This window comes from Meriones unguiculatus, chromosome 18 (genome assembly GCF_030254825.1).
Source record: "Meriones unguiculatus strain TT.TT164.6M chromosome 18, Bangor_MerUng_6.1, whole genome shotgun sequence".
Classification (NCBI taxonomy): Eukaryota; Metazoa; Chordata; class Mammalia; order Rodentia; family Muridae; genus Meriones; species Meriones unguiculatus.
Genome location: NC_083365.1, coordinates 32,750,063 through 32,777,356, shown reverse-complemented (window position 1 = coordinate 32,777,356; position 27,294 = coordinate 32,750,063). Strand labels below are relative to the sequence as shown.

Sequence of the window (27,294 nt, the reverse complement as noted above, 5' to 3'; positions counted from 1 at the left end):
TTTTGATTATTTCTTTTCATTTTTGAGAATTAAGTTTAGATGCTATCTTCAAAGGAACAAATTCTTGAAGAATTACTTATTAAATAATACTGACAAGTTCTCTTAAAATTTCTTTGACTGTAGCTTTCTGTCAGATACTTGGTGTTTTCCTTGACAGTCTTCCCACACAATTTCTATTCAGTTACTTGATCCAGCAACTAGTTCCAAAGCTCTCCTAAGTAAAATTCTCAAGATTAACTCAGTTCCTTGTTTCCTAGCTCCTAAGACAAATTCTTTTGGACGAACTGAAGGTTTCTTGAGGCCATCTTAAGCACTAGAGTTTGGAGTGAAAGCTGCACAGCTTTATTCTAATATTTATTATATAACTCTGAGTCACTGTCATTACAAGCCTCTTTAGATTCATCTCTTATGGTTTGAGGTCTTGCAGCAGGACTTTTAAGAAAAATCAAAATCTTCAATAATTACCTGATTGCCTAGCAGCTGTGCACATGCTTCTGTAACATTTTGGTCAAAAGCCGACGTGACAGCTGATTTATGTAATTCTCAGACTTTGTAAATGCATCTATTGGAGAAATTTTCCTGGATTCCCAACACTTTCATGATCTATAATGCCTTTTTATGAAATTTTTATCATTATGCCAGGACTGTACCCATAAAATACTCATAATCCTAAAGTGAAATGTCTTCTTGCATCATTAAAAGTCCTTTGAAGTATAAAATATGTGTGGAGTCTACAGGATTGTTTTTGCCATCAAGTTATCAAAAGCAGTAAATGTCTTTATCAAATACTTTGTCCAACTCACATCATGAACCGTTTTTCCAGTTTCTTGGAATTTTATGCCTATGTACAAATTACTGACATCTAGGTCACCTACCTTATAGAGATGTTATAGATGGCATCACATTTCAAGTTTATTTGGAATCATAACCTAAGAAATGTATACATAATATGTATACATAAACCAATTATATAACAGTTTTTGTAATATATTATATAAAAGTTTTTGTATGTATACATATATACATAAAACAATTATATGACAGTTTTTGTGATATATTTACTATATATAACAGTTTTGTGATATATATACTATATATAACAGTTTTTGTAATTCCAGATTCAGAATAAAAGATAATAGCATTTCTGTGGTTAAATTCAACATAAATTTGCATGTAATTTATTTGTAACAGTCAAATGACAGTGATGTCTCAAAGGCCAAACTATTTCTAATCTATGACTGCCATTTTCAAAACATAACTTCATGCTTATGTGCTTTAAGCCCTATGGAGAAAGAATACAAATAATGGGAGTTTAATGACATAGATTAAAAATGGTCGACATGAATTCTACTAATATTTTATTGATCAGAACTCAATTGTACTGCTATGTACAATTTCTAGAAAATATGAACTATGTATGTTCAAGAAGAATGTAAAATATATGAGTTAATATGCTATCCGTGGTTGCTAATTTTTCATTGTTCCAGCATCTCTTGGTTGTGTTTATTTCTGAACTCCTTTCTACCTTCTCAGGATTTACGTGTTGACCTGGTTGGGCTATGATACCCAAGTTTGTGTTGCACAGCTACATCCTTCTGGGATGTTTTAGTGAGAGTGTTTTAGATGAGACTAACCAAAAACTTAGAGAATTATGTCAAGCTTTTTATGAGCAGGTCTTATCTACTTAATCAAAGACCTCAGTGGCAAAAAAAGAAAAAAGAAAGAGAGAGAGAAAAAAAGAAAAGAAAGAGAAAGAAAGAAAGAAGGAAAGAAAGAAAGAAAGAAAAAAAGAAAGAAAGAAAGAAAGAAAGAAAGAAAGAAAGAAAGAAAGGAGGGAGGAGAGAGGGAGGGAGGAAGGAAGGAAGGAAGGAAGGAAGGAAGGAAGGAAGGAAGGAAGGAAGGAGAGAGAAAAAAGAAAGAAAGAAAGAAAGAAAGAAAGAAAGAAAGAAAGAAAGGAGGGAGGAGAGAGGGAGGGAGGAAGGAAGGAAGGAAGGAAGGAAGGAAGGAAGGAAGGAAGGAAGGAAGGAAGGAAGGAAGGAAGGAAGGAGAGAGAAGAAAGAAAGAAAGAAAGAAAGAAAGAAAGAAAGAAAGAAAGAAAGAAAGAAAGAAAGGATGTTACAGGAGATAGCCTTCTAATATAAATTTCAGGTTAGTTTGTCTTTGGGCTTCTAACCTGCATACTCTCCTGAAGATTTTATACATTTATACTCCCACCTTTAAAAAGATCTCTGTATAGCTGTCTATCTCTGGATGTGTGTATTCATCTACCTATCTCTCCCCTATCTATCCTACTGATTGTGTTTCTCTCAAAGTTCAAGCTGTCACGCTGCTCATTTCAAACACTGCTCTAAACGAGTACATTAGGGCCCATCATTGTGGCACATGCCTTTAATCGCAGAGCTCCGGAGGCAGAGATAGGTATAAGTTTAGGGTCAGCCTAGTCTGTATAACAAGCACCAGACCAGCCAACACTACATAATAGGACCTACTACACAGTAAGATCCTGTCTCAACATGAATAAATAAGTTAATTAATTAATTAATGACTGCATCGACTTTACAGATTATATAAATGCCTAATTTCAGTTTACAAATGACTGCTATTCATAGCTAAGATAAAAGAATTTCTCTACATCTCCAGGAATGAAATTATATTATTGTATTTCTGTACCCTTCTCTGAATCTCAAATATCTACCTTTTAATAGAAAAATTAAAAGAAAATCAGTGTTGGGTGAATGAATGGTTCAAAAATAAGTAACTTCATCCCATACCATTGTTTCTATGCTAGAGTTTAAAGCAAAGTAGATCCTGAAACAAACATTCGCAACACATTCCTCTTTCCATTTGTCACATTATGATGATACTCAGTACATAGTGAATGCAGTGAAGTTATGAGACAGAAACTCAGCCATTAGCTATACAGAGTGTGGACTTTTTCCTAGAGAAACACTGTGGAGACCAACAGTAACATAAAGCTAATCAACAGGGGATGGCCCCAGATCAAATTCAAATAAAATTCAAACTCTGCCCCTTCTCAGCGATGTGATCTTTTACGTCTTGGAGTCTTTATGTGGATAATAATAATACCTACTATGATGATTTGGGTAAGAAATATCCTCTATAGCTCGTGTGTTTAAACACTTGTTGGTGAGGAGGCTAGTGAACCTTTAGGAGGTACAGATTTTTTGGAAAAAATATGTCACTGAGAAAGTGGGGATTCAGGGTTTATTATAGTCTTGCCCTTTCTCCTTTTTCTTTTTACTCTCTCTTCTCTCTCCTTTCTCTCTCTCTTCATTCTGTGTGATTGGCTGGTTTTCTGTTCCTAACACGGTGTTACACCTTCACTTATAGATGGATCCTATGGCCTTGGACCCCTAAGCCAAAATAAGCTCTTTCTTTCTTAACATTTGTTTGGTCATAATATTTCATTACAGCAACACAAAAGCAACTTAGACACCTACATTATAATGTTGAAGCGTAAAATATATTGAATAATGAACATAAAGCATTTATCAAAATTCATAACCATAGCAACAGTACACTAAATGTTAACTATTAATAGCAGTTATTGCATCTTAGGGAGGAACCAAGGTCAATGTAAGAACATTGGTTCAAATTGTCCTCAATGGAAGAATAAGGTAAAAACAAAATATATTATTGTAGTTGTCAGAAGAAAAGGTAGGGAAGTCTGTAAAAGCAAGAACTTAAAACAAGCAAGTAAAACAACTTCCTCTAAAGCGGAGCTAGAGAGAAGCTTGACAGCTAAAGATCAGGCTGATCTTCAGGAGGAACTGGATTCAATTCCCAGTGCCCACATCACAGCTCGCAGCCATCTGTAACTCCAGTTCCAGAAAATCCATTCCACTCTTCTGGCCTCTGTGGACACCAGGTACATACTTGGTGCACAGACATACATTCAGACAAAACACTCATACACATAAAATAATAAATTAGTTAGTTTAAAAATTATCTAAAGTTCTAAAAGCAGCATGGTATATAGGACCTGGTGTTTGTATCCAGAGTGCCCATATTTGAGCAAGACAATTTTTGTGAAAAGACAGAGCTAGATAGAATATAAAAGTACTCTAACTATGTCCAACTGATAGGAAAGCTTCCCAGGAAGCATGTGCTGATATCATGACAGGACCCAGAGCTTCTCTGCATCTATGTGCTGGGTTCCTAACCAAACTCTAAATGACACAACATTCATTTCAGCATCTCATTATTACACACCTGTATCACCCAGGTCCCAGCAGAAAACAGATGGCACTCTCAAATTGAGAAATTTGAAGAAAGTTTAATAAAATGATTCTTACCAGAGTTGTGGACAGCACATACAAAAACCACAAAGCATGTTACCCTACTCCCAAGTCAAGTGACTCCATATTACTTCAGGCCTGAAGAGGAAAGGAAAGCACACGGAGAGAGACAGCAAAATCTAGGTGGAAAAGACAGAGTACGATGTAGAAGCAGATAGGGTAATAATATCCAGATATCATTTTGATTCTGTCTACTTGTCTATGCCTAGTACCCCAACTGAAATTAATCAGAAGGCAGTAGACAAGAGAGCTCAATCAACTCCCTCTGGAATTCAGATAAGGTCTGATGTGAGTCAGAGAGTCATTATGGAAAAGCCAAAAACCCATCAAGTATTGAATATGTAGTCATCCCTTCTATGGGCTTTTCCCTAAGAAAACCTCCACTCCAGGAGGAAGTCCTTAGCTCTGATAGCTCCTTCTACTTCTCAAACCCTGGGCCTTCTTCCATCAAGTAGAAATCCTTTTGTGTCTCATATTCTATTGCTGTTTGAGCTTTATCTTTTCCCACCCACCTTCTTCTTTAAATCGTATCGACAACACAGCATTAGGCCTGTCCATCCAGGCCTTGGGATAGGCCACAACATGTCATTATTGGCTGCACAGGTCCATGCTAAGAGCACCACACAGGGGAAATATGTACTCTTCCCTAAACAGGTACCAATAGTCTGGAATGTTCCTTTGGTGGGTTAGGACCTCAGGTCAGAATTCTGTATGCTCACAGTCATTGTATGAAACTATGAAAAAGACAATTCTTTACTCAGAAAGTTTGATTACATCTTGGATAAATATCACTTCCTAATATGTTAACAGCCTCTAAAGTCTACAACAAAAATGTCTGATAGTTTTGTAAACTAAGAATCAAATCCCTAGTTTGCAAAACTGGCCAAAATCCAAGAGAGAGATAAAAAAAAAAGAAAAGAAAAATGACTTCATTCTTAATCCAGCAACATCAGAAACCTGGAGGGAGTTTGGAAAACATCCCCTGACTAGTTTTATGACTCCTGTTTGTCTGGTTAACTGATATCACCACCCAATTTACTTTGACTGCACTTTGAAGATATGACACTCATCTTCCTAAATGAATACAGTTCCATGCTTCCATGAAAGAGGTTCAGGCATCTTCCCTCCACTAACTACACTGAAATTCTACAGCATGTTAGAAAGCCAAAAATCAAGTCTGAAGAAGCACTGTGAGGCCATTAATCACCAGATAATGCCCAAATCAAAGAAGAAATTTCTATTTGTACATGAACAAAAGAGCTCAGAGGGTGGTCTCCGTTATATTTTTCAGAATATCTTGAAGGCAACATCTTTTGAGTGACAAGGTTGACATCAGAGAAAGTGGCAAAGCAGTTGAAGTCATATGCCCTCTGCTGCCTTTTTTGCTTCTCATAGGCTTCCAGAATCCTTTCAGGTTCCTAGGTAAGAGAACTTCCTTATGTGATTAAATAATTAAATGAATTAAATAAATAGCCCCTCCAAGAAACACGTGAAAAACTGCCTTAACTCTAATAAGTAAACCTACAACTAAATAAAGGGCTAAGGTTCTGCTAGTTGTAGCATGACTTTTTAGTGACACTTTACAATCCTAGCCCTGGTTTTTTTTTTAATCTCTATACCATGAAGGTGCTGAATGTGTTGAATGTTGTTTAGTGACATACATGTTTTCTTTTTAGCTCTTGTTTATATGGAATTTTACATGGATATTCAATATCTAAAGCAGAGGGTAGCTGCATAAGAGATGCTGTAATTTGAAGGGAATGCCATTTCTACAAGCCCTTGAATATCACACTTCAGAGATGTTATATCTGCTGAGCATTCAGAATATGATTTCTGGCCCCCACACATGGCTTATCCTCCACCCAAGACCCTACTCCTAATACCTACTAACTTAGCCTTTGTAGAGGTGAGGGATTTGCATTAAACACAAACACATCACATGGCTCTCATATACCGGATATGGGACCAAAGCAAAGTATACGGAAACACCAGAACAGATATTTCTGTTTTCATCCCAACATTGTAATAATAGGTCTTAATATTTAAGACATACAAGGCTGCCTTGAGAGCTAATGAAAGTAATGGATCACTTCTCTGAGGGAAATGCAAATGCTCTAACAGACACCTAAAACAAATTTATATAAAATTTAAAATTTAGCAAGATTAAGACTACAAGCAGTCCATGAAGTTACCTGCTGTTTATCCATGGGCACCTTGTGTCCATGATGAAAACCTTTGCCGTACTGATAGCAAGATGGTGATACCTCAGAGTGAGAGAGGGTGATGATTCTTTAAAGAATGCTTTCTGGTATAAATCTCACTATCTGGATGCTAATAATGCAGTAAACCCAAGGATACCTCAATTTTTATCTGTAATCTAATGTTCAACTTGTTCAAATACAGTAGTTCTCAACCTTCCTAATGCTGTGACCCTTTAAAGCAGTTCCTCATATTGTATTGAACCCCTACCATAAAATTATTTTGTTGGTAATTAATATCTGTAATTTTGTTACTGTTTTGAATCATGATGTAAATATCTGATATGCAGCATATCTTCTATGTGAGCCCAACGGGATAGTGGATTCATAGGTTGAGGTTGCCTGGATTAAGAACAGGTTGAGAACCACTGGCTCAAATTATTTGCTACTTCCTCTCTGTTCTTTTGTTTTAAATTATCAGGACAATGTTATACTGATTTTCCTCAAGTACTTACTTGACACTTGACATAGATAAGAAGATGGAATATCCAAATCTAAAGAAATCATCAAACTTTTCAGTGGCCCTTGCAATGGCTCTTGCTTTTAAGGACTGTCCAGACCCCAAACTGGTTCATTTCTCAAATTATGTCTATAGACATTCCTGTCCATGGAACAGAAAGGTCATGTCTCCCTGTAAGAATGATGTGGCCATCTTATTGCTCAAACCCAGACATTCCTTTCTGAGGACCTGGAAGTGAGCTTGGACTTGGCTTAAAATCTGCCAAACAATAAAATTGTGTGGTGGCGCCAGGCACTCCCATAAAGGACTGCTCCATAAATGTCCGTAGACCATGACAAGGACCAGGATGGGCTCTTCCCACAAGTCTGCCTTTGTTTTTCACAGAGCCACCCAGATGTGCCACATGAATTGGGAACTAGAACATACAGCAGAGGTGAGGTGCTGGACCACCTAGATGATTTCTTTATCTTTTTTTTTCTCTCTCTCTTTCTCTCTCCTGCATTGTGAGAGATTTTGGCTTTCATTTTGATGTTGGCCCAATAGCAAAAGACCCTCTTAGTTAGCCTCTCCTCCCCAGCTGCCACCTACTCACTTTCAGTCAATAGGGAACCACTTAACTACATGAGCATTAACTAATTTGAAGTTTGCTTTTCATCCTGCACTAATAGGAGAGGAGGAATGTGTTTGTGTTTGCAAGTTTTCCATGTGGGTTAAGACTGTTTGCTCAAGTTTGCAGTTTGGAAGAGAAAGAAAAAACAAGGTCTATGCCTCATCTTGTCCCTTGGAGGTAAGCAGGCAAACCATTGTTCCCTGAGCAGCTGAGACTTGTGGGCTGAGGAACACTGGAGCCTCATCTCTGAGGTTTCCGAAAAATTTCCCCACAGACTTATCATTGTCAACAACTGTGGTGGGCTGTTTTGTTTCACCTTTCATTCCTTATTTATTGCCCAAAGCAAACAACAATGGCAGTCGAGGATGGAAAGGGTGGCAAAAAGGAGTGAAATACAGGAATAAGTCATCGCACAAAGAGGAAAGCAGTCCCCTCTCCGGAACACTCAGTGCCTGTCATCACCCAGTGAAGCTGGACTAAGAACAAACTGTTTTTTAAAGGTAAACAGAGAAGTGAAACAGTGACTCACCCAAAGATCCAGAGTGGATGACTGCCCCTCCCACAAAGAAAATAATACCAAGTAATTCTTTGTAGGTATAACAGGATCCAAAACCGTGGTAAAAAAGTGTCTAAGAAGGTTAAAAATAAGGGTGTTTAGTATCAAAACAAAAGCTAAAAGGATCAAAACATGGACTTATCTTTTTTTAATTTTCTTTTATTTTATTAATTATACTTTATTCTTTGTATTCCCCCCATAAGCTCCTCCCTTTTCCCCTCCCAGTCCCACCCTCCCTCCCCATTCTTCACACATGCCCCTCCCCAACTCCACTGATAGGGGAGGTCCTCCTCTCCTTCCTTCTGATCTTAGTCTATCAGATCTCATCAGGAGTGGCTGCATTGTCATCTTCTGTGGCCTGGTAAGGCTGCTCCACCCTCAGGGGGAGGTAATCAAAGAGCAGGCCAATCAGATTATGTCAGAGGCAGTACCTCTTCCTATTACTATGTAAGCCTCTTGGACACTAAACTACCATGGGCTACATCTGTGCAGGGGTTCTAGGTTATCTCCATGCATGGTATTTAGTTGGAGTATGAGTCTCTGGGAAGACCCCTGTGCTCAAATTTTCTGGTTCTGTTGCTCTCTTTATGGGGTTTCTGTCCTCTCCAGATCTTACTGTTTCCCACTTCTTACATAAGATTCCATGCAACAGTTGGCCATAAGTCTCAGCATCTGCTTTGACAGTCTGCAGGGCAGAGCCTTTCAGAGGCCCTCTGTGGCAGGTTCCTAAGTTGATTCCTGTTTTCTTCTTCTGATGTCCAACCTCTTTGCCTTTCACAATGGGGATTGAGCATTTTACTCAGGGTCCTCTCTCTTGATTAGTTTCTTTAGATGTACAGATTTTAGTAGGTTCATCCTATGTTATACGTCTATATGAGTGAGTATATACAGTGTCTGTCTTTCTGCTTCTGGGACAGCTCACTCAGGATGAACCTTTCCAGGTCCCCCCTCAGGGGGAGGTGATCAAAGAGCAAGCCAATCAGATTATGTCAGGGGCAGTCTCTCTTCCCATTACTATGGAACCCACTTGGACACTAAACTGCCATGGGCTACATCTGTGCAGGGGTTCTAGGTTATCTCCATGAATGGTACTTGGTTGGAGTATCAGTCTCTGGGAAGACCCCTGTGTTCAAATTTTCTGGTTCTGTTGCTCTCCTTGTGGGGTTCCTGTCTTCTCCAGATCTTACTATTTCCCACTTCTTACATAAAATTCTTTGAACTTTGCCCAACAGTTGAGCATGATACAATGTTTTCCTGATTAATGGTTCCTGAGCCATTCTAGCTTTTAGAATCACTTACTTTTCCTTGCTCATGCATGTTTTGTTTTTAGCTGCTCTCTTTTCATTTTTACATACTGACTAAGGACAGTCACTAGATGTATACTTGGGCTTCATAATGCTACTTTATCTCACCAGTTCATCAGATAACTGCACACCAATGTAAGAAGTCAATCCCACTTCACTGCTGAGGAAAGCTAAAACTAGTGAATAAAATCATTTATGTAAGCTGCTGCTGCTGCTGCTGATGCTGCAAAGAAGTTGTGTAGCAAGGGTGCTAAGACAGCTCTACCTGACTTACCCCATGTACTTATACCCCACCAAAAAGTCTTCTACCCCTTAGATTAACCAGAGTCAGGGTATATTATCACCACAGTCTGGGCTGCAAGTTGGGAAACTGGCAGTCTTAATCAAACCCATGGTGACCAATAGGCTCTGCTCAGCTTTCTTTTTTATTTCTTTTTTTTATTTATTAATTACACTTTATTCATTTTGTATCCCCCCATAAACCCTTCCCTCCTCCCCTCCCAATCTCACCCTCCCTCCCCTTTCTGCATGCATGCCACTCCCCAAGTCCACTGATAGGGGAGGTTCTCCTCTCCTTTCTGATCTTAGTCTATCAGTTCTCATCAAAAGTGGCTGAATTGCCCTTTACTGTGGCCTGGTAAGGCTGCTCCCCCCTCAGGGGGAGGTGGTCAAAGAGCAGGCCAATCAGATTATGTCAGAGGCAGTCCCTCTTCCCATCACTATGTAACCCACTTGGACACTGAACTGCCATGGGCTACATCTGTGCAGGGGTTCTAGGTTATCTCCATGAATAGTCCTTGGTTGGAGTATGAGTCTCTGGGAAGTTCCCTGTGTTCAAATTTTCTTGTTCTGTTGCTCTCCTTGTGGAGACCCTGTCCTCTCCAGCTCTTACTATTTCCCACTTCTTACATAAAATTCCATTCACTCTGCCCAACAGTTGCCCATCAGGCTAAGCATCTGCTTTGATAGTCTGTAGGGCAGAGGCTTTCAGAGGCCCTCTGTGGTAGGTTCCTAGGTTGTTTCCTGTTTTCTTCTTCTGGCTTTCAGAAGCCGTCTGTAGCAGGTTCCTAGGTTGCTTCCTGTTTTCTTCTTCTTCTGATGTCCATCCTCTTTGCCTTTCCGGATGGGGATTGGACATTTTAGTTAGGGTCCTCTCTCTTGCTTAGTTTCTTTAGATGCACAGGTTTTAGTGGTTTTGTCCTATGTTGTATGTCTATATGAGTGAGTATATACCATGTGTGTCTTTTTGCTTCTGGGACAACTCACTCAGGATGATCCTTTCCAGGTCCCACCACTTACCTGCAAATTTCATGGTTTCCTTATTTTTCATTGCTGATCTGCTCAGCTTTCTTACGTGCAGTGTTTACTATGACTGTAGATCCTACAGTTTAAATTATAAACAATGCTTAGGAGACACATGTGATTGCTTCAGTTCCTAAACAATAATAAATGTGTGTGTATGCAGGTTGAATGTGTTTTCCCAATGAAAAGATGACATATTTGCCTGCCTGAGGTCTTTTTTTAAATATGAAAAGAATACACTGCAAAAAATCTATGCAATCTTAACCCTTACCGCACCCTCCCCCCTCCACTCCTCTCACACACATACACATATGTTTCTGTGAGCCTTACGAAATCATCTCTGGCTTGTTCGACAGCATGACGCTACCCGCTCAACAGTCATATTCAAATCAGTTTGCTAACACAAACAACACCAGCCTATCAAATTGAAGGGAGCTGAGATGAAGTACCGAAACCTCCTTTATCTCTTAACTGCCTCACCTTTGGTGAGCAGGGCAACAGCACTAAATGGTCACTGAACAAGGGTACAAGACTAAGCAGAGGCAAAGAGATTGAGGCAGTTCTGAATTTGCTACTCATTGCACTTGATGTAATTAGACAGCAGATCACTAACTTCGCTTAATCTCCATGTGGTTGTCGTGAATCCAAAGTCTGGTGGGTGGAAAGGACTAAAAATGTTCATTGCTTCTGCTACTATCACAAATTATTTTATTTTTATTAATATTATGATTGTCAGTCGAAGTTAACATTTTTCTCCAAAACTAAATCTACTGTTTTCTTTACTATTGGACATTAGCCTTATATGAATTTCGTCTGCTTTACGCACTGCCTTTGGAAAAAATCTAAATTTTAATTTAGATAAAGGTCCATTTTCCTCTTTCATATAAAAAATAAACAAATACATGCAAAACGTTTTTTAATATCTTGGCTATTTACTTTTTGATATATGCTATTTTGCCCTGTGCTTAAAGTTTATATCCCATTTATTTATTGACTGATTGATTGATTGATTTGTTAGCTAAAACAGAAGATCTTTTACATTTTTCCTTTAGTAATTACTTTTGACACTTACTAAAACCAAGATACAGGGGCCCAGGCCTTGCAAAGAAAATACCATCCCCTTATAGTCAATAAATTGGAGTTTTGTTAGGCTTAACCTGTAGCTCTGGTCTGCACTGCAGTTGGATATTACCTCCCAAGGGCCTCGGAGTTAATGAAATATGTTGCAATCCTAATATCCACTTAAGAAAATTGAATGTGGCCATCCAGGAAAATCGCTCTGTTGTCATAGTAACTCCTTTACTACTTAGGTCACAAAGGAAAAAAAAAAAAAAACGGCAGTGAATGCTACAACTTAAAATATAAAGTTGTTGGAGATATGAGGTAGATACAAATGAGGAACTGAAATGGAGGGCCCCCCCCCCCATGTGACATGTCCTTCCTTGGCAGGATTAGATAAATAGTTGGAGGTGCTGGAGCAACAGATTCAGAGTGAAAAACATGGAAGCTCTTGGGAGATCTAATTTGAGCCCTTTGTATTACAAATAAAGAAACAGAATCCTAGAATAGTGAAAGTAACTCATACAACTTCAAACACCCAGCTACAGACAAGCACAGAAGCAGCAAAGATTGACTCCAGCTTTTCTCTCTTAGGCTTTTTTTTTTTTTTTCTTATCCTTGTACCTCTGGTGTATAAGGGCACAATTGTGCCATGCAGAAGACCTTATGGGGTCATTGCTATAATCTAATTTCTGAAGTTGTAAAATATTGGCTCATCTCATAAAGGAGATAGGATAATTTTTTACAGTTTCACAAACGGGCAGCTTCTGAAAAAAAAACTGGAAAGACCACACTTGATGTACATGGACTACATACCAGTTCAGGTGAGGCTCCTGTAGATCAGATAATTGCCGGATGTGGTGGTGCATGACTTTAATTCCAGCACTTGGGAGGCAGAGGCAGATATCTTTGTACTCAAGGCCAGCCTGGTCTACATAGTAAGTTATAGACCAGGCCAGGTACACATAGAAAGAGCTTATTAAAACAAAAACAAAACAACAACAACAAAACCACCACCAACAACGCACACACACACACACACACAAATAGTTTGTCAAATGCCTCTGTTTTAAGGGATTTATTATTAATTTTGTGAATCTTAAGACATATGACATATGTCAATGTTACGGTATTACCTAGCAACAGCTGCAGTCTTATTTTAAACCCACACTGCTTTGAAGTCTAAGAAAGAATAGGAATTGTAATGCAAGTACAAGTTTTATCCTATGAAAAGAAGGATGCTAGATGGAAGCAGCTGCCACTGCAACAACAGCATCAGCAAGAGGAAGAGGAGGAGAAGGAAGAGGAGAAAGAGAAGGAGGAGAAACACAGTATTACAGTACAATGACATATACTCTGCATCCTTTATGTTCAGCACTTATAAAATCTGTGTCTAGGTCAGCAGGCCACATATTACTAATCTGATTTGCCTACCTATATGAAGCTCCTTGACTTTCTTTTTTTTTTTCAAATTAAAAAATAATTTTCAGTTTCTATTGGTTGCAGGAGATAAATTTGCACATGGTTCTCAGGCCAGCATCTCCAGAAGACCCAGACCCCATTTAACAATTACTCAGACTTAAACCCATCAGGGCTTGCCAGAGGCAATGATGGGCTATTTGCCAGTGGTCATGAATAGAAGTGACTAGATGAAAAAGTGACCCACAAGTGCAAGGAGGCATCAACCTACCCTCAGGGAAGAATCTATCCCCTGGCATTTCAATATACAGCAGAGAGTTTACCCAACCAAATGAATAGCTGGAAAAGGCTTCATCTAGCAGTTGATAGAAACAGATGTAGAGAATCATAGACAAACAATAGGCTGAACTCAGGGAGTCTTGTGAAAGAGTGGGAGAAAGGAAAGAGGGAGCTAGAGCAGTCAAGGACACTACAAAAAGAACTACAGAGTCAACTAACTTGGGCCCACGGGGGCACACAAAGACTCAACCACCAACCAAAGAGCATGCATGTGCCGCTTACACAAAAGAAGCAGATGTGTAGCTTGTTCATCATGTGGGTGGCTTATTCATCATCCTAAAAGTGGGAATAGGAGTTGTCTTTTGACTTTGTTGTCTTTCTTTGGATCCCTTTCCCCTAGCTGGGCTGCCTTGTCTGGCCTCAGTAGGAGAGGATACATTTAGTCCTGCTGCGACTGGATGTGCCAGGGTGGGTTGGTACCCGTGAGGGTCCTCCCCTTCTATGAGGACAAAAGGAAAGTGAGAAGGAGAAGGGGATGTGATGGTGGGACTGGGAGGAGAAGAGGAGAGAATGGAGGAGGCTGTAAGGTTATTAAATAAATTAATTAATGGAGAAAATTAAATGCTTTTTATTATGTGTATGTACATATTGTTGGAAGTCCCTTCTATAGGTTTCCATATGGCTTTTTCAAAAGGTTTTTAGTGTTAGTGATTTTTTTTCCATGTGGCCTCTCATTCCCTGCCCAATTTAACTCTTAATATGTTATTCTCTTCCTGCTTTAATTCGCTGTATTTAATCATATGTCCCTTAAAAGAACCCTCTCCCTCACTGCCCTTTATCAGTCTCCTAACCTCTATTCATATTCCAAATTCAACACACATATCTATTTAGTACTAACATCCACATGTGAAAAAAATATGCATTGTTTGTTTTCTGGGTCTAGGTTACCTCACTCATTACAGCCTTTGCATTTCAATCATTCATTTATGAATTTCATGATGTCCCTTTTCTTAACAACTGAATAATATTCTACGGAGTAAATATATCATATCTTTGCTATTCATTAATCTGTTTGTGGACATCTAGGCTGATTCCATTTTCTGGATGTGGTGAATGGAATAGCAATGAACGTGGACAAACCGAATTCTCTGTCGTATGGTAAAGAGTCCTTTAAGCATATTCCCATGGACTACAGCTGGATTGTATGGTAAATCTTTACCTAGGTATTTCAGGAATCTCCACACTGATTTCTATAATCCCTGCACCCGTTTGCACTCCCACAAGTAATGCATGTATCTTCTCTTTTCCCTACAGCCAAAGCAACACGATTTGTCATTTTGTTTGTTTGTTTGTTTGCTTTGTGTTCGTATGCTTGCTAATCATAGCCATTCTTACTGGGATTAGATGAAATCTCAAAGCGGTTTTCATTTCCATTTGCCAAATGGCTAAGGATGTTGACTACTTTTTAAAATGTTTCTCAACCAATTGTGTTTCATCCTTTGAAAATTCTCTATTTGGTTCCATGTCCTCATTTTTTTGTTTTTTTTTTTTAATTAGGTTGTTTGTTTTCTTAGTGTTCAGTTTTTTTTGTAGTTTTTGTGTATTCTAGGTTATAATGTATCATCAGATGTATAGCTGATAATTTTTTCTAATTCTTCAGGCTGCCACTTTACTCAAGTGGTAGTGTCCTTGACTATATAAAAACTTTTTAATTTGGTGAAATCTCATATGGCATTTGTTAGTCTTGAAACTTGGTCAATCAAAGTAGAGCCTAGAAAGTCCATTCCTGTGAGGGAGAAAAAAGAGAAAAAAATGTGATGACTTAATTTCTCCTTTGTCATATTCAGGTTATCAGACCTTATGTTAAGGTTATTGACCCATTTGGAGTTTAGCCTTCTGTAGTATGAGATATAAGGATTTAGTTTCATTCTTCTACAGGAAGTTCTCCAGTTTGACTAGCACCATTTTTTAAGAGATACCATATTTTTGTCCAGTGTATATTGGGCCAGTATTACATTAATAAAAACCACACAAGGATTAAATATAAATGGAAAATTATAGAACAATTTCTCTCATGAACATAGATGCAAAAATTATCAATACAATACTTGTTAACTGAATACAAGAACAAAACAAAAAGATTATCCATCACCTCAACACAAAACCTAATGTACTTGATATTATAGAAGAGAAAGTATGGAATATTTATTAATTCATTGTCATAGGAAATTACTTTCTAAAAAGGATTTCCATAACTCGGGCAGTAAGACCAAAAATTAATAAATGGCACCTCAGAAATTAAAAGGCTTCTGAACAACAAATAACATCAAGATTCAACCAAAGATGTAACCAAAAGAATGGAAAAAAATATCTTGGCCAATTAATACTTCTGGTAGAATATTCAAAGAACTCAAAAAACCTGAACATCAAGAATTGACATCCCCACCCCCCGTAGGAGCAGCCTAGCTAGGCCACAGAGGAGGACACTGCAGCCAATCTTAGTGAGACCTGATAAGCTAGGGTCAGATGGAAGGGGAAGAGGACCTCCCTTATCAGTGGACTTAGACAAGGGCAGGGAGGAGATGAGAGAAAGAGGGTGGGATTGGGAGGGAAGCCGGAGGGGGCTACAGCTGGGATACAAAGTAAATAAACTGTAATTAATATAAAAAATTAAAAAATAAAGATATTTAATATTAAATCTTATATTCATGGAAAAAAAGCACAGCAAAAACAAAAGATAAAAGACAAATGGATAACAATCATTTAAAAATTTCAAAATTCTTAGCCATCAGGGCAACAAAAATTGAAATTACTTTGACATTTCCTCTTACCTCAGTCAGAAAGACCAGCATCAACAAAACAAAGGACAGGACATGCTGGCAAGGATGTAGATAAAGAGAACACTTATTCATTGCTGATGATAGTCCAAACAGGTAGAGCCACAATAAAAACAAGGAGAGAACATTTTTCATAAGCTGAAAATAGGTCTGCTACAAGATCCAAATATATGACTCTTGGGTATATATATTCAAAGTACTCTACATCTTTTTATAGAGATATCTGACCATCCATGTTTATCACCATCCTATTCACAATTGGATACAGCCTAAATGTCCATCCACTAACGAATATGGTACATTTACACATGGAATATTATTCAACTATTAAGAATGGTGAAATTATGAAATCTGTGAGTAAATTAATGGAGTTAAAAACTTGAATGAGGTAACACAGACCCAAAAGGGCAGACATTGAATGTTTTCTCTCATTTTTTTAATATTGTCTTTTATACATTAGATATATGTATTTCTTTAGAAAACCAAGGAGGTTTGAGCAACTATATGCAAGCTGGGGAAGAGGAGATCTTTCAAGGAAGGCAGATCTAGAACACAGTGTTAGAACGGTATATTGAGAACATTAGAACAGGGGGATTAAAGAGAGTAGGTATTGGATGGGAAGACAGGACAGAGAAGAGAGTAAGGGTAAGTATGACTAACACTAAGGCCATTTGAAAGCCATGTAAAAACCTACTACTCTGCAAGCTTTCTAAAATTCATACATAGAAAGCAAGGTAAATGGAGTCACCATATAACAGGGGGAGAAAACACCTCAACTAGAAAGCATACACTACCAAATAAAACCCCTAGTACCAGCACTGGACTAAATCTTTTAGAGTCACTGACTCAAGGGGCCCAAAGACCCACAAAACATTATAGACTGCTGCCAATGCTGTTAGTTACGCTCCACACGTTGGATGGTAAGGCCCTATTGCTGAACGTACCACATGATTGATTTTAGCACAAATGGGAAAACACAACTGGTACTCAAGTAGGAGCTTTCCTACTGAGAGATAGCATTCATACTGAGAGATAATGCTATACACACTATCTAAGGAGAAATTATCAGCATGTGCTTTGATAGTTTGCAGGGCAGAGCCTTTCAGAGGCCCTCTGTGGCAGGTTCCTAGCTTGTTTCTTATTTTCTTCTTCTGATGTCCATCCTTTTTGCCTTTCACAATGGGGATTGAACATTTTGGTCAGGGTCCTCTCTCTTGATTAGTTTCTTTAGATGTATAGATTTTAGGAGTTTTATCCTATATTACATGTCTATATGAGTGAGTATATACTGGGTGTGTCTTTCTGCTTCTGGGACAGCTCACTCAGGATGATCCTTTCCAGGTCCCACCATTTACCTGCAAATTTTCATGATTTCCTTACTTTTAATTGCACAGTAATACTCCATAGTGTAGATGTACCACAATTTCTCATCCCACAGCCTCTCCAGCATGTGTTGTCACTCGAGTTTTTCATCTTGGCTATCCTGATGGGTGTAAAGTGAAAACTCAGGGTCATTTTGATTTGCATTTCCCTAATGGATAATGACATTGAGCATTTCTTTAAGTGTTTCTCTCCCATTCTATATTCCTCTACAGAGAGTTCTCTGTTTAGCTCTTGTTTCCCATTTTTTTTTAATTGGATTACTTGGTTTGCTACTTTTCAGCTTCTTTAGTTCTTTATATATACTGTGTATTAGCCCTCTGTCAGATAAAGGGTTGGTGAAGATTCTTTCCCAATCTGTAGGCAGTCATTTTGTTTTGATGATGGTGTCCTTTGCTTTACAGAAGCTTTTCAGTTTCATGAGGTCTCATTTATTGATTGTTGCTCTTAGAGCTAGTGCCATTGGTGTTCTGTTCAGGAAGTTGTCTCCTGTACCAATGAGTTCTATGGTCTTCCCACTTTTTCTTCTAACCTCCTTAATGTGTCGGGTTTTATGTTGAGGTCTTTGATCCACTTGAACTTTAGTTATGTGCACGGTGATAAGTATGGATCTATTTGCAGTTTTCTACATGTAGACATCCAGTTAGACCAGCACAATTTATTGAAGATGCTATCTTTTTTCCATTGTATGATTTTGGCATCTGTGTCGAAGCTCAGGTGTCTATAAGTTTGTGGGTTTATTTCTGGGGCTTCTGTTCAGTTCTATTGATCCACCATTCTGTTTCTAAGCCAGTACCATGCAGTTTTTATTACTGTTTCTCTATAATACAGCTTAAGATCAGGGATGGAGATACCTCTAGAAGATTTTTTTATTGTAGAGAATTGTTTTAGCAATTCTGGGTTTCTTGTTATTCCATATGAAGTTGAGAATTTTTCTTTCCAGGTCTGTAAAGAATTGTGTTGGTAATTTGATGGGAATTTCATTGAAACTGTAGATTGCTTTTGGCAGGATGGCCATTTTTACTATGTTAATTCTACCAATCTATGCGCATGGGAGATCTTTCCATCTTTTAATATCTTCTTCTGTTTCTTTCTTCAGAAACTTTAAGGTTTTTTCATACAAGTCTTTGACTTGCTCTGTTAGAGTCACACCAAGGTTCTTTATGTCATTTGTGGCTATTGTGAAGGGTGTTGTTTCCCTAATTTCTTTCTCAGCCCTTTTGTCTTTTGTATACAGGAGGGCTACTGCTTTTTTGGAGTTAATTTTGTATCCGGCCACTTTGCTGAAGGTGTTTATCAGCTGTAGGAGTTCCCTGGTAGAATTTTTGGGATCACTCAGGTATACTATCATATCATCTGCAAATAGTGATAATTTGACTTCTTCCTTTCTCATTTGTATCCCCTTGATCACCTTCAACTGTCTTATTGCTCTAGCAAAAACTTCCAGAACTATGTTAAAGAGATATGGAGACAGTGGGCAGCATTGTCATCTTCTTGAATTTCATTTATGCTGAGTTGCCCAGGGCTACTTGCCCCTGGATAACTGGGTTCTGGAGAGGCCATATTGCTCTGTCTTTTGTTGGTGGAGCTTTTATGCTGGCCTCTACCCATTGGGCTATTGTAGGTGTTTAGAGTAAGTTTCTGGTGGTTCCTGGAATCCTGTGGTAGAGAGAATCCCCTTGGCAAGAACATGGTTTTTCCTGAAGGAAGCCTCCTCAGCTTTTTGGGTATAGTCACTGTATGGCTGGTGTTTTTCAGTTGTCACAACTCACCTCAGGCATAGAGACCTGAGTGGTAACTGTGGTCCTTGTTAGTCGAGAGGGCTCTCCTCTCACCTGGAGAAGTCTTGGAGACAGCTTCCCTGTTTCTGGGTTTCTTTTTTTTTTTCTTTTTTCTTTTTATTTGTTAATTACACTTTATTCATTTTGTATCCCCCCATAAGCCCCTCCCTCCTCGCCTCCTGATCCCACCTTCCCTCCCCTTTCTGAATGCATGCCACTCCCCAAGTCCAATGATAGGGGAGGTTCTCCTCTCCTTTCTGATCTTAGTCTATCAGTTCACATCAATGGTGGCTTCATTCTCCCCTACTGTGGCCTGGTAAGGCTGCTCCCCCCTCAGGGGGAGGTGATCAAAGAGCAAGCCAATTAGATTATGTCAGAGGCAGTCCCACTTCCCATTACTATGTAGGCAACTTGGACACTGAACTGCCATGGGCTACATCTGTGCAGGGGTCCTAGGTTATCTCCATGAATAGTCCTTGGTTGGAGTATGAGTCTCTGGGAAGTTCCCTGTGTTCAGATTTTCTTGTTCTGTTGCTCTCCTTGTGGAGACCCTGTCCTCTCCAACTCTTACTATTTCCCACTTCTTACATAAAATTCCATTCACTCTGCCCAACAGTTGGCCATCAGGCTCAGCATCTGCTTTGATAGTCTGTAGGGCAGAGGCTTTCAGAGGCCCTCTGTGGTAGGTTCCTACTTTGTTTCCTGTTTTCTTCTTCTGGCTTTCAGAAACCCTCTGTAGAACGTTCCTAGGTTGTTTCCTGTTTTCTTCTTCTTCTGATGTCCATCCTCTTTGCCTTTCAGGATGAGGATTGACCGTTTTAGTTAGGGTCCTCTCTCTTGCTTAGTTTCTTTAGATGCACAGATTTTAGTGGGTTTGTATTATGTTGTATGTCTATATGAGTGAGTATATACTGGGTGTGTCTTTTTGCTTCTGGGACAACTCACTCAGGGTGATCCGTTCCAGGTCCCACCATTTACCTGCAAATTTCATGGTTTCCTTATTTTTCATTGTGGAGTAATATTTCATTGTATAGATGTACCACAGTTTCTGCATCCATTCTTCAGGTGAGAGGCATCTGGGTTGTTTCCAGCTTCTGGCTATTACAAATAAAGCTGCTACAAACATGGTTGAGCAAATGTCCTTTTTGTGTACTTGAGCCTCTTTTGGATATATGCCCAGGAGTGGTATGGCTGGATCTTGGGGAAGCACTATTCCTAGTTGTCTGAGAACGCGCCAGATTGATTTCCAGAGTAGTTGTACAAGTTTACATTCCCACCAGCAGTGGAGAAGGGTTCCCTTTCTCCACAACCTCTCCAGCATGTGTTGTCACTTGAGGTTTTGATCTTGGCCATTCTCATGGGTGTAAGGTGAAATCTCAGGGCTGTTTTGATTTGCATTTCCCTAATGGCTAATGAGGTTGAGCATTTCTTTAAGTGCTTCTCTCTCATTCGATATTCCTCTACAGAGAATTCTCTGTTTAGCTCTGTTCCCCATTTTTTAAGTGGATTACTTGGTTTGCTGCTTTTCAGCTTCTTTAGTTCTTTATATATACTGGATATGAGTCCTCTATCAGATAAAGGGTTGGTGAAGATTCTTTCCCAATCTGTAGGCAGTTGCTTTGTTTTGATGACGGTGTCCTTTGCTTTGCAGAAGCTTTTCAGTTTCATGAGGTCCCATTTATTGACTGTTGCTCTTAGAGCCTGTGCTGTTGGTGTTCTGTTCAGGAAGTTTTATCCTGTACCAATGAGTTCTAGGGTATTCCCCACTTTTTTTTCTAGCCGATTTAATGTGTCTGGTTTTATGTTGAGGTCTTTGATCCACTTGGACTTCAGTTTTGTGCAGGGTGATAAGTATGGATCTATTTTTATTTTTCTACATGTAGACATCCAATTGGACCAGCACCATTTGTTGAAGATGCTATCTTTTTTCCATTGTATGGTTTTGGCGTCTTTGTCAAAGATCAGGGGTCCATAAGTGTGTGGGTTTATTTCTGGGTCCTCAGATCGGTTCCATTGATCCACCATTCTGTTTCTATGCCAGTACCATGCAGTTTTTAAAACTGTTGCTCTATAGTTCAACTTAAGATCAGGGATGGAGTTATCTCCAGAAGATCTTTTATTGTAGAGGATTGTTTTAGCAATTCTGGGTTTCTTGTTATTCCATATGAAGTTGAGAATTTTTCTTTCCAGGTCTGTAAAGAATTCTGTTAGCAATTTGATGGGAATTGCATTAAATCTGTAGATTGCTTTTGGTAAGATGGCCATTTTTACTATGTTAATCCTGCCAAGCCATGAGCATGGGAGATCTTTCCATCTTCTGATGTCTTCTTCTTATTCTCTCTTCAGAGACTTGAAATGTTTTTTCATACAAGTCTTTGACTTCCTTGGTTAGGGTTACTCCGAGGTACCTCATGTCATTTGTGGCTATTGTGAAGGGTGTTGTTTCCCTAATTTCTTTCTCAGCCCTTTTGTCTTTTGTATATAGGAGGTCTACTGATTTTTTTGAGTTAATTTTGTATCCGGCCACTTTGCTGAAGGTGTTTATCAGCTGTAGGAGTTCCCTGGTAGAGTTTTTGGGGTCACTCACGTATACTATCATATCATCTGCAAATAGTGATAATTTGACTTCTTCCTTTCCAATTTGTATCCCCTTGATCTCCTTCAACTGTCTTATTGCTCTAGCAAGGACTTCCAGAACTATGTTGAAGAGATATGGAGAGAGTGGGCAGCCTTGTCTTGTCCCTGAGTTCAGTGGGATTGCTTTAAGTTTCTTTGCGTTCAGTTTGATGTTGGCTATAGGCTTGCTGTATATCGCCTTTACTATGTTTAAATATGTGCCTTGTATCCCTGATCTCTCCAATACTTTAAACATGAATGGATGTTGGATTTTGTCAAATGCTTTTTCAGCATCTAGGGAGTCCATCTTTGTGACTTAGGTGTGTTTCTTGTATACAACAGATTGCTGGGTTTTGTTTACACGTCCATTCTGTTAGTCTGTGTCTTTTTATTGGAGAATTAAGTCCATTCATATTGAGAGAGATTAATGACCAGTGGCTGTTAGATCCTTTGACTTTGATGTTGGCTGTGGTCATAAGGTTGTGTGCTTGGTTGCTTTTTGTTTTACTGTAGTGGGGTTATTTATTTCCTGTGTTTTCTTGAATGTAGCTAGTTTTCTTGGGTTGTATTTTCTCTTCTAGTGTCTTCTGTAATGCTGGATTTGTTTGTAGGTATTGTTGAAATTTGTTTTTGTCATTGAATATCTTGTTTTCTCTGTCTATGAGGACTGAGAGTTTTGCTGGGTATAGTAGCCTGGGCTGACATCTGTGTTCTCTTAGGGTCTGCATGATATCCGTCCAGGCCCTTCTGGCTTTCATAGTCTCTGTTTTAAAAGTCAGGTGTGATTCTAATGGGTTTGCCATTATATGTTGGCCTTTTTCTCTTGCAGCTTTTAGTATTTTTTCTTTGTTCTGTATACTTACGGTTTTGATTATTATGTGGCGGAAAGATTTTCTTTTCTGGTCTAATTTATTGGGTGTTCTATGGGCCTATTGTATTCTTATTGGCCTCTCCTTTAAGTTGGGGAAATTTTCTTCAATGATTTTGTTGAAAATATTTTCTGGGCCTTGGTGCAGGGAATCTTCTTTTTCCTCTATTCCTATTATTCTTAGGTTTTGTCTTTTTATGTTGTCTTGAATTTCTTGGATGGTCTGTGTCAGGAATTTTTTAGATTTAACATTTTCTTTGACAGATACATCTATTTCTTCCATTGTATCTTCCACACCTGAGATTTTTTCTTCCATTTCTTGTAGCCTATTGGTTATGCTAACCTGTGTAGTTCCTGCTTTCTTCCCTAAGTTCTTTCTCTCCACAATTTCTTCCACTTGTGTTTTTTTTTTTTTTTTAATTTTTCCAAATCTGTCTTCAGGTCTTGAGCTGTTTTGTTGGTTTCCTTCACCTGTCTGACTGTATTTTCATGTTTTTCCGTCAATTCCTTCAGCTGTTTGTTTGAACAGTCCACTGTTTCCTTTATTTCATTCAGTGATTTAAGCATTTCCTCTCTAAAGGCCACAGACTGTTTGGCTGCAGCTTCCTCTATTTCTTTTCATATTTTATTTGTTTCCTCTGTTATCTTCTTCATGAGCATAGATGTTAGGTCATCTCCTTGAATTTCAATTATGCTGGGGTGTCTAGGGCTATTTGCCCATGGATAACTGGGTTCTGGATATGCCATATTGCTCTGGCTTTTGTTGGTTGAACTTTTACGCTGTCCTCTACCCATTGGGCTATCTTAGTTGTTTGAAGTTAGTTTCCGGTTGTTCCTGGACTCTTTTAGTGGAGAGAATCCCTTTGGCAGGAAGATGGTTTTTCCTGAAGGAAGCCTTCTCAGCTTTTTGGGTATAGTCACTGGATGGCCAGTGTTTTTCAGGAGTTGCTACAGCTCACCTCAGGCATAGAGACCTGGGTGGTAACTGTGGTCCTGATTAGTCAAGAGGGCTCTCCTCTCACCAGGAGATGTCCTGGGGATAGCTGCCCTCCTTCTGGGTTTCTTGCTGTAAATTTAGTGATCAGCTGCTGTAACCTGTGTGTCCCGTGGTTTGGTCGGTTTTGTTAGGGATAACTGGTTGCCCCTTGGAGCAGTATCTGGGGGTTGATCTCGGGGATCCTGGACTTTTGTAAATCTTTGGTTGGGGCTCTGTGCCCCAGTACCCAAGCAGTAATCTGTGGTGGGTGACAGCAGGCTATCTGGTGCACAGGCTATCTTGGTAACAGCAGGCTATCTGGTACACAACAGGTCCCTGGGTTGGGCCAGTCTGCTGGACCTTTCCCAGGGATATACTGGATGTCCTAATTCGGGTCCCCCTTTCCTTCCTGCTCTGTGGTGTTTACTCCTGAAAGGGACTCCCAGTCTCTGTTGCCCTGGGGCGCACAGCTCTGTCTGTGATGGAGAGCTGGGGGCGCAGCAACTCTCCATGCTCACAGCTTAAGCCCAGTTCAGTGATGTACCAGTTGGTCTGCGAGACTTTTTCCAGGTAAAGACTGGGGGACCCATGGCCAGTCCCACTGCCTTCCTTCCCTGTAGGTTTTTCTTGAGACAGGGACTCCCACTCTCTGGTGTTTTTGTGCCCACCGTTCAGCCTGGGAAGGTGATAGGGACACAAAGGCCTGTGGCTCTGGTCTGGGGACCTAGTTCTCTTACAGGTTCTGGCTGGGTGGCCAGAGAGTGGACCCAACAGATTCCCACGCCGTGGGGGTTTCGTCTCACCTGGGTTTCCCTCACCTGGGAAACACGATTGCTGTTGTTTTAGGGCCCAGAGTTCTGTCTCTTGGTCGTTGTACAGAAAATGTTGTCCTGCTCCTCAGAAGCAGTGTTTTCCTGGCGCCACCATCTTGCCCCCCGCCCCGGGCAAGATAATATCTTAATTCTCAATTTTATGAAAGAAGGGGGAGATATAAAGATCTGGAAGAGCCTGAAGCGCCACAAGGAGAGCAACAGAACCAAAAAATCAGGGCACAGTGGTCTTTTCTGACACTGATACGCCAACCAAGGGCCATTCATGGAGATAACATAAGCCCACCTGCACAGAGGTAGCCTGTGGCAGCTCAGTCTCCAAATGGGCTGCATAGTAAGGGAAACAGGGACTGTCTCTGACATGAACTCAGTGGCTGGCTCTTTGATCACCTCTCCCTGAGGTGAAGAGTATGAAAGACGGTCCTAATGAAACCTGGTAGGCTAGGGTCAGATGGAAGGGGAGGAGGAACTACTATCAGTGGACTGGGGAAGGGGCATAGGAGGAGATTAGGAAGGGAGAGACAGTGGGGTTGGGAGGGGATGAGGATGGTCCTACAGCTGGGATTCAAAGTGTATATATTGCAATAAATAAAAAAATTATATTAAAGAAAAAGAAGAGAGTGATCTTTGGTGCCATCGGCAGGGTAGGGCTCACCATGCTGGCACAAGGCAGTGCAAGCAGGTTATGAGGTGATGATGCTGGTTTGAGACTCCAGCAGGTTGCCGTCAGAGGAACCCCAGCTGGTCCACGTGGTAGTGGGAGTTGTTCGGTAGGAGGCCAATGTGGATGAGACTGTGGCTGGGCAAGATGAGGTCATCGTGCTGCTGGGCACTGGCAATGACCTCAGTCCCACTGCAGTAATGTCGAGGGCCCATGAAGTGGACAAGGTCGTGGCCTGCACCTCTGCCTTCCTACTATGGGACACAACCAAGGTGCCCTCACCCCTGCAGGGCGTGAGATGAGCACATCCAAATGCAGAAGGTGCTGCAGGAATCATACCTAAAGTATGTGGTTGTGATGCCCCTGCCCCACACACACACACACAGAGGACCAGACACTAACCAGGGACTACACAACGACTCTGGATGGATGAAGGACTTGAGGATCATATCCAAGCATGACCTGGCCACTTTATGCTCTGCTGCTTCACCACCAATGACTATGATGGACACACCACCTACCCCTCCCGCCAGTGTGACTAGAGCCCTGTCCCTGGTCGGGTGTTGGCATCCTGAGAAATAATGCACATAGAAGATTCAACAAATTTTTAGCCAAGAGCTTCAAATTTTTTCAGAAAAATCTAATAAATAAATAGATATATAGATGAATAAATAAACATAAAAAACTTCTAAAGGTATCACCATCCTTGATTTCAAGTTGTACTACAGAGCAATAGTAATAAAAATTGCATGGTACTGGCATTGAAACATACTGGTTGAAAAATAAAATCAAATTGAAGAACAAGAAGTAAATTCACACACCTATGGAAACTTGATTTTTGACAAAGGAGCCAAAATGTACAATGGAAAAAAGAAAGCATCTTTAATAAATGGTGCTGGTCTAACTAGATGTCTATGTGTAGAAGAATGCAAACACATCAGTATTTATCACCCTGTACAAAGCTCAAGTCCAAGTGGATCAAAGATCTCAAAATAAAACTGCATACAATAAATAAATAAATAAATAAATAAATAAATAAATAAATAAAAGAGAGGGTAGGGAAAAGCCTTGAACTCACTGGTGCAGGACACAACTTTCTGAACAGAACACTAACATCTCAGGTACTAAGATCAAAAATTACTAAACAGGACCTAAAGAAACTGAAAGCTTCTGCAAGGCAAAGGATAAAAAGAGAGCCTGCAGAATGGGAAAAGATCTTCATCAACCCTACATCAGACAGAGGGCTAATATCAAAGTGACTGTCTCTTTGATCACCAGGCTACAGGGGAAGATAATGCAGCCAGTTCTGAAGAGACCTGATAGGCTAGGGTCATATTTAAGGGGGGGAGGTATGGAGATAGGCATGGGAGGAGATGAGGGAGGGAGGGTAAGATTGGGAGGGAATGAAGAAAGGAGCTACAGCTGGGATACAAAGTGAATAAACTGTAATTAATATAAATAAAGAAAAATTAAAATTAAAAAATACATACAGAACTCAAAAAACTAGACACCAACAAACAAAAAACCCAATTAAAAAATAGGGTTCAGAGCTAAACAGAGAATTCTCAACAGAGGGATCTTTAGTGGCCTAGAATCACTTAAAGAAATGTTCAATGTCCTTAGTCATCAGGGAAATGAAAATCAAAATGACTCTGAAATTTCATCTTACACCTGTCAAAATGGCTAAGATCAAAAACTTGTGACAGCACATGCTAGCAAGGATATGGAGCAAGGGATATACACCCCCATTGCTGGTGAAAACTTATACAACCACTCTGG

The 27,294-nt window shown here is 39.7% G+C and overlaps 1 pseudogene; it reads left to right on the top strand.

The window, feature by feature from the left end:
* The first annotated feature begins 14,690 nt into the window (after nucleotides 1-14,690).
* LOC110541386 (flavin reductase (NADPH)-like) lies at nucleotides 14,691-26,057 on the top strand (annotated as a pseudogene).
* Nucleotides 26,058-27,294: the final 1,237 nt, after the last annotated feature.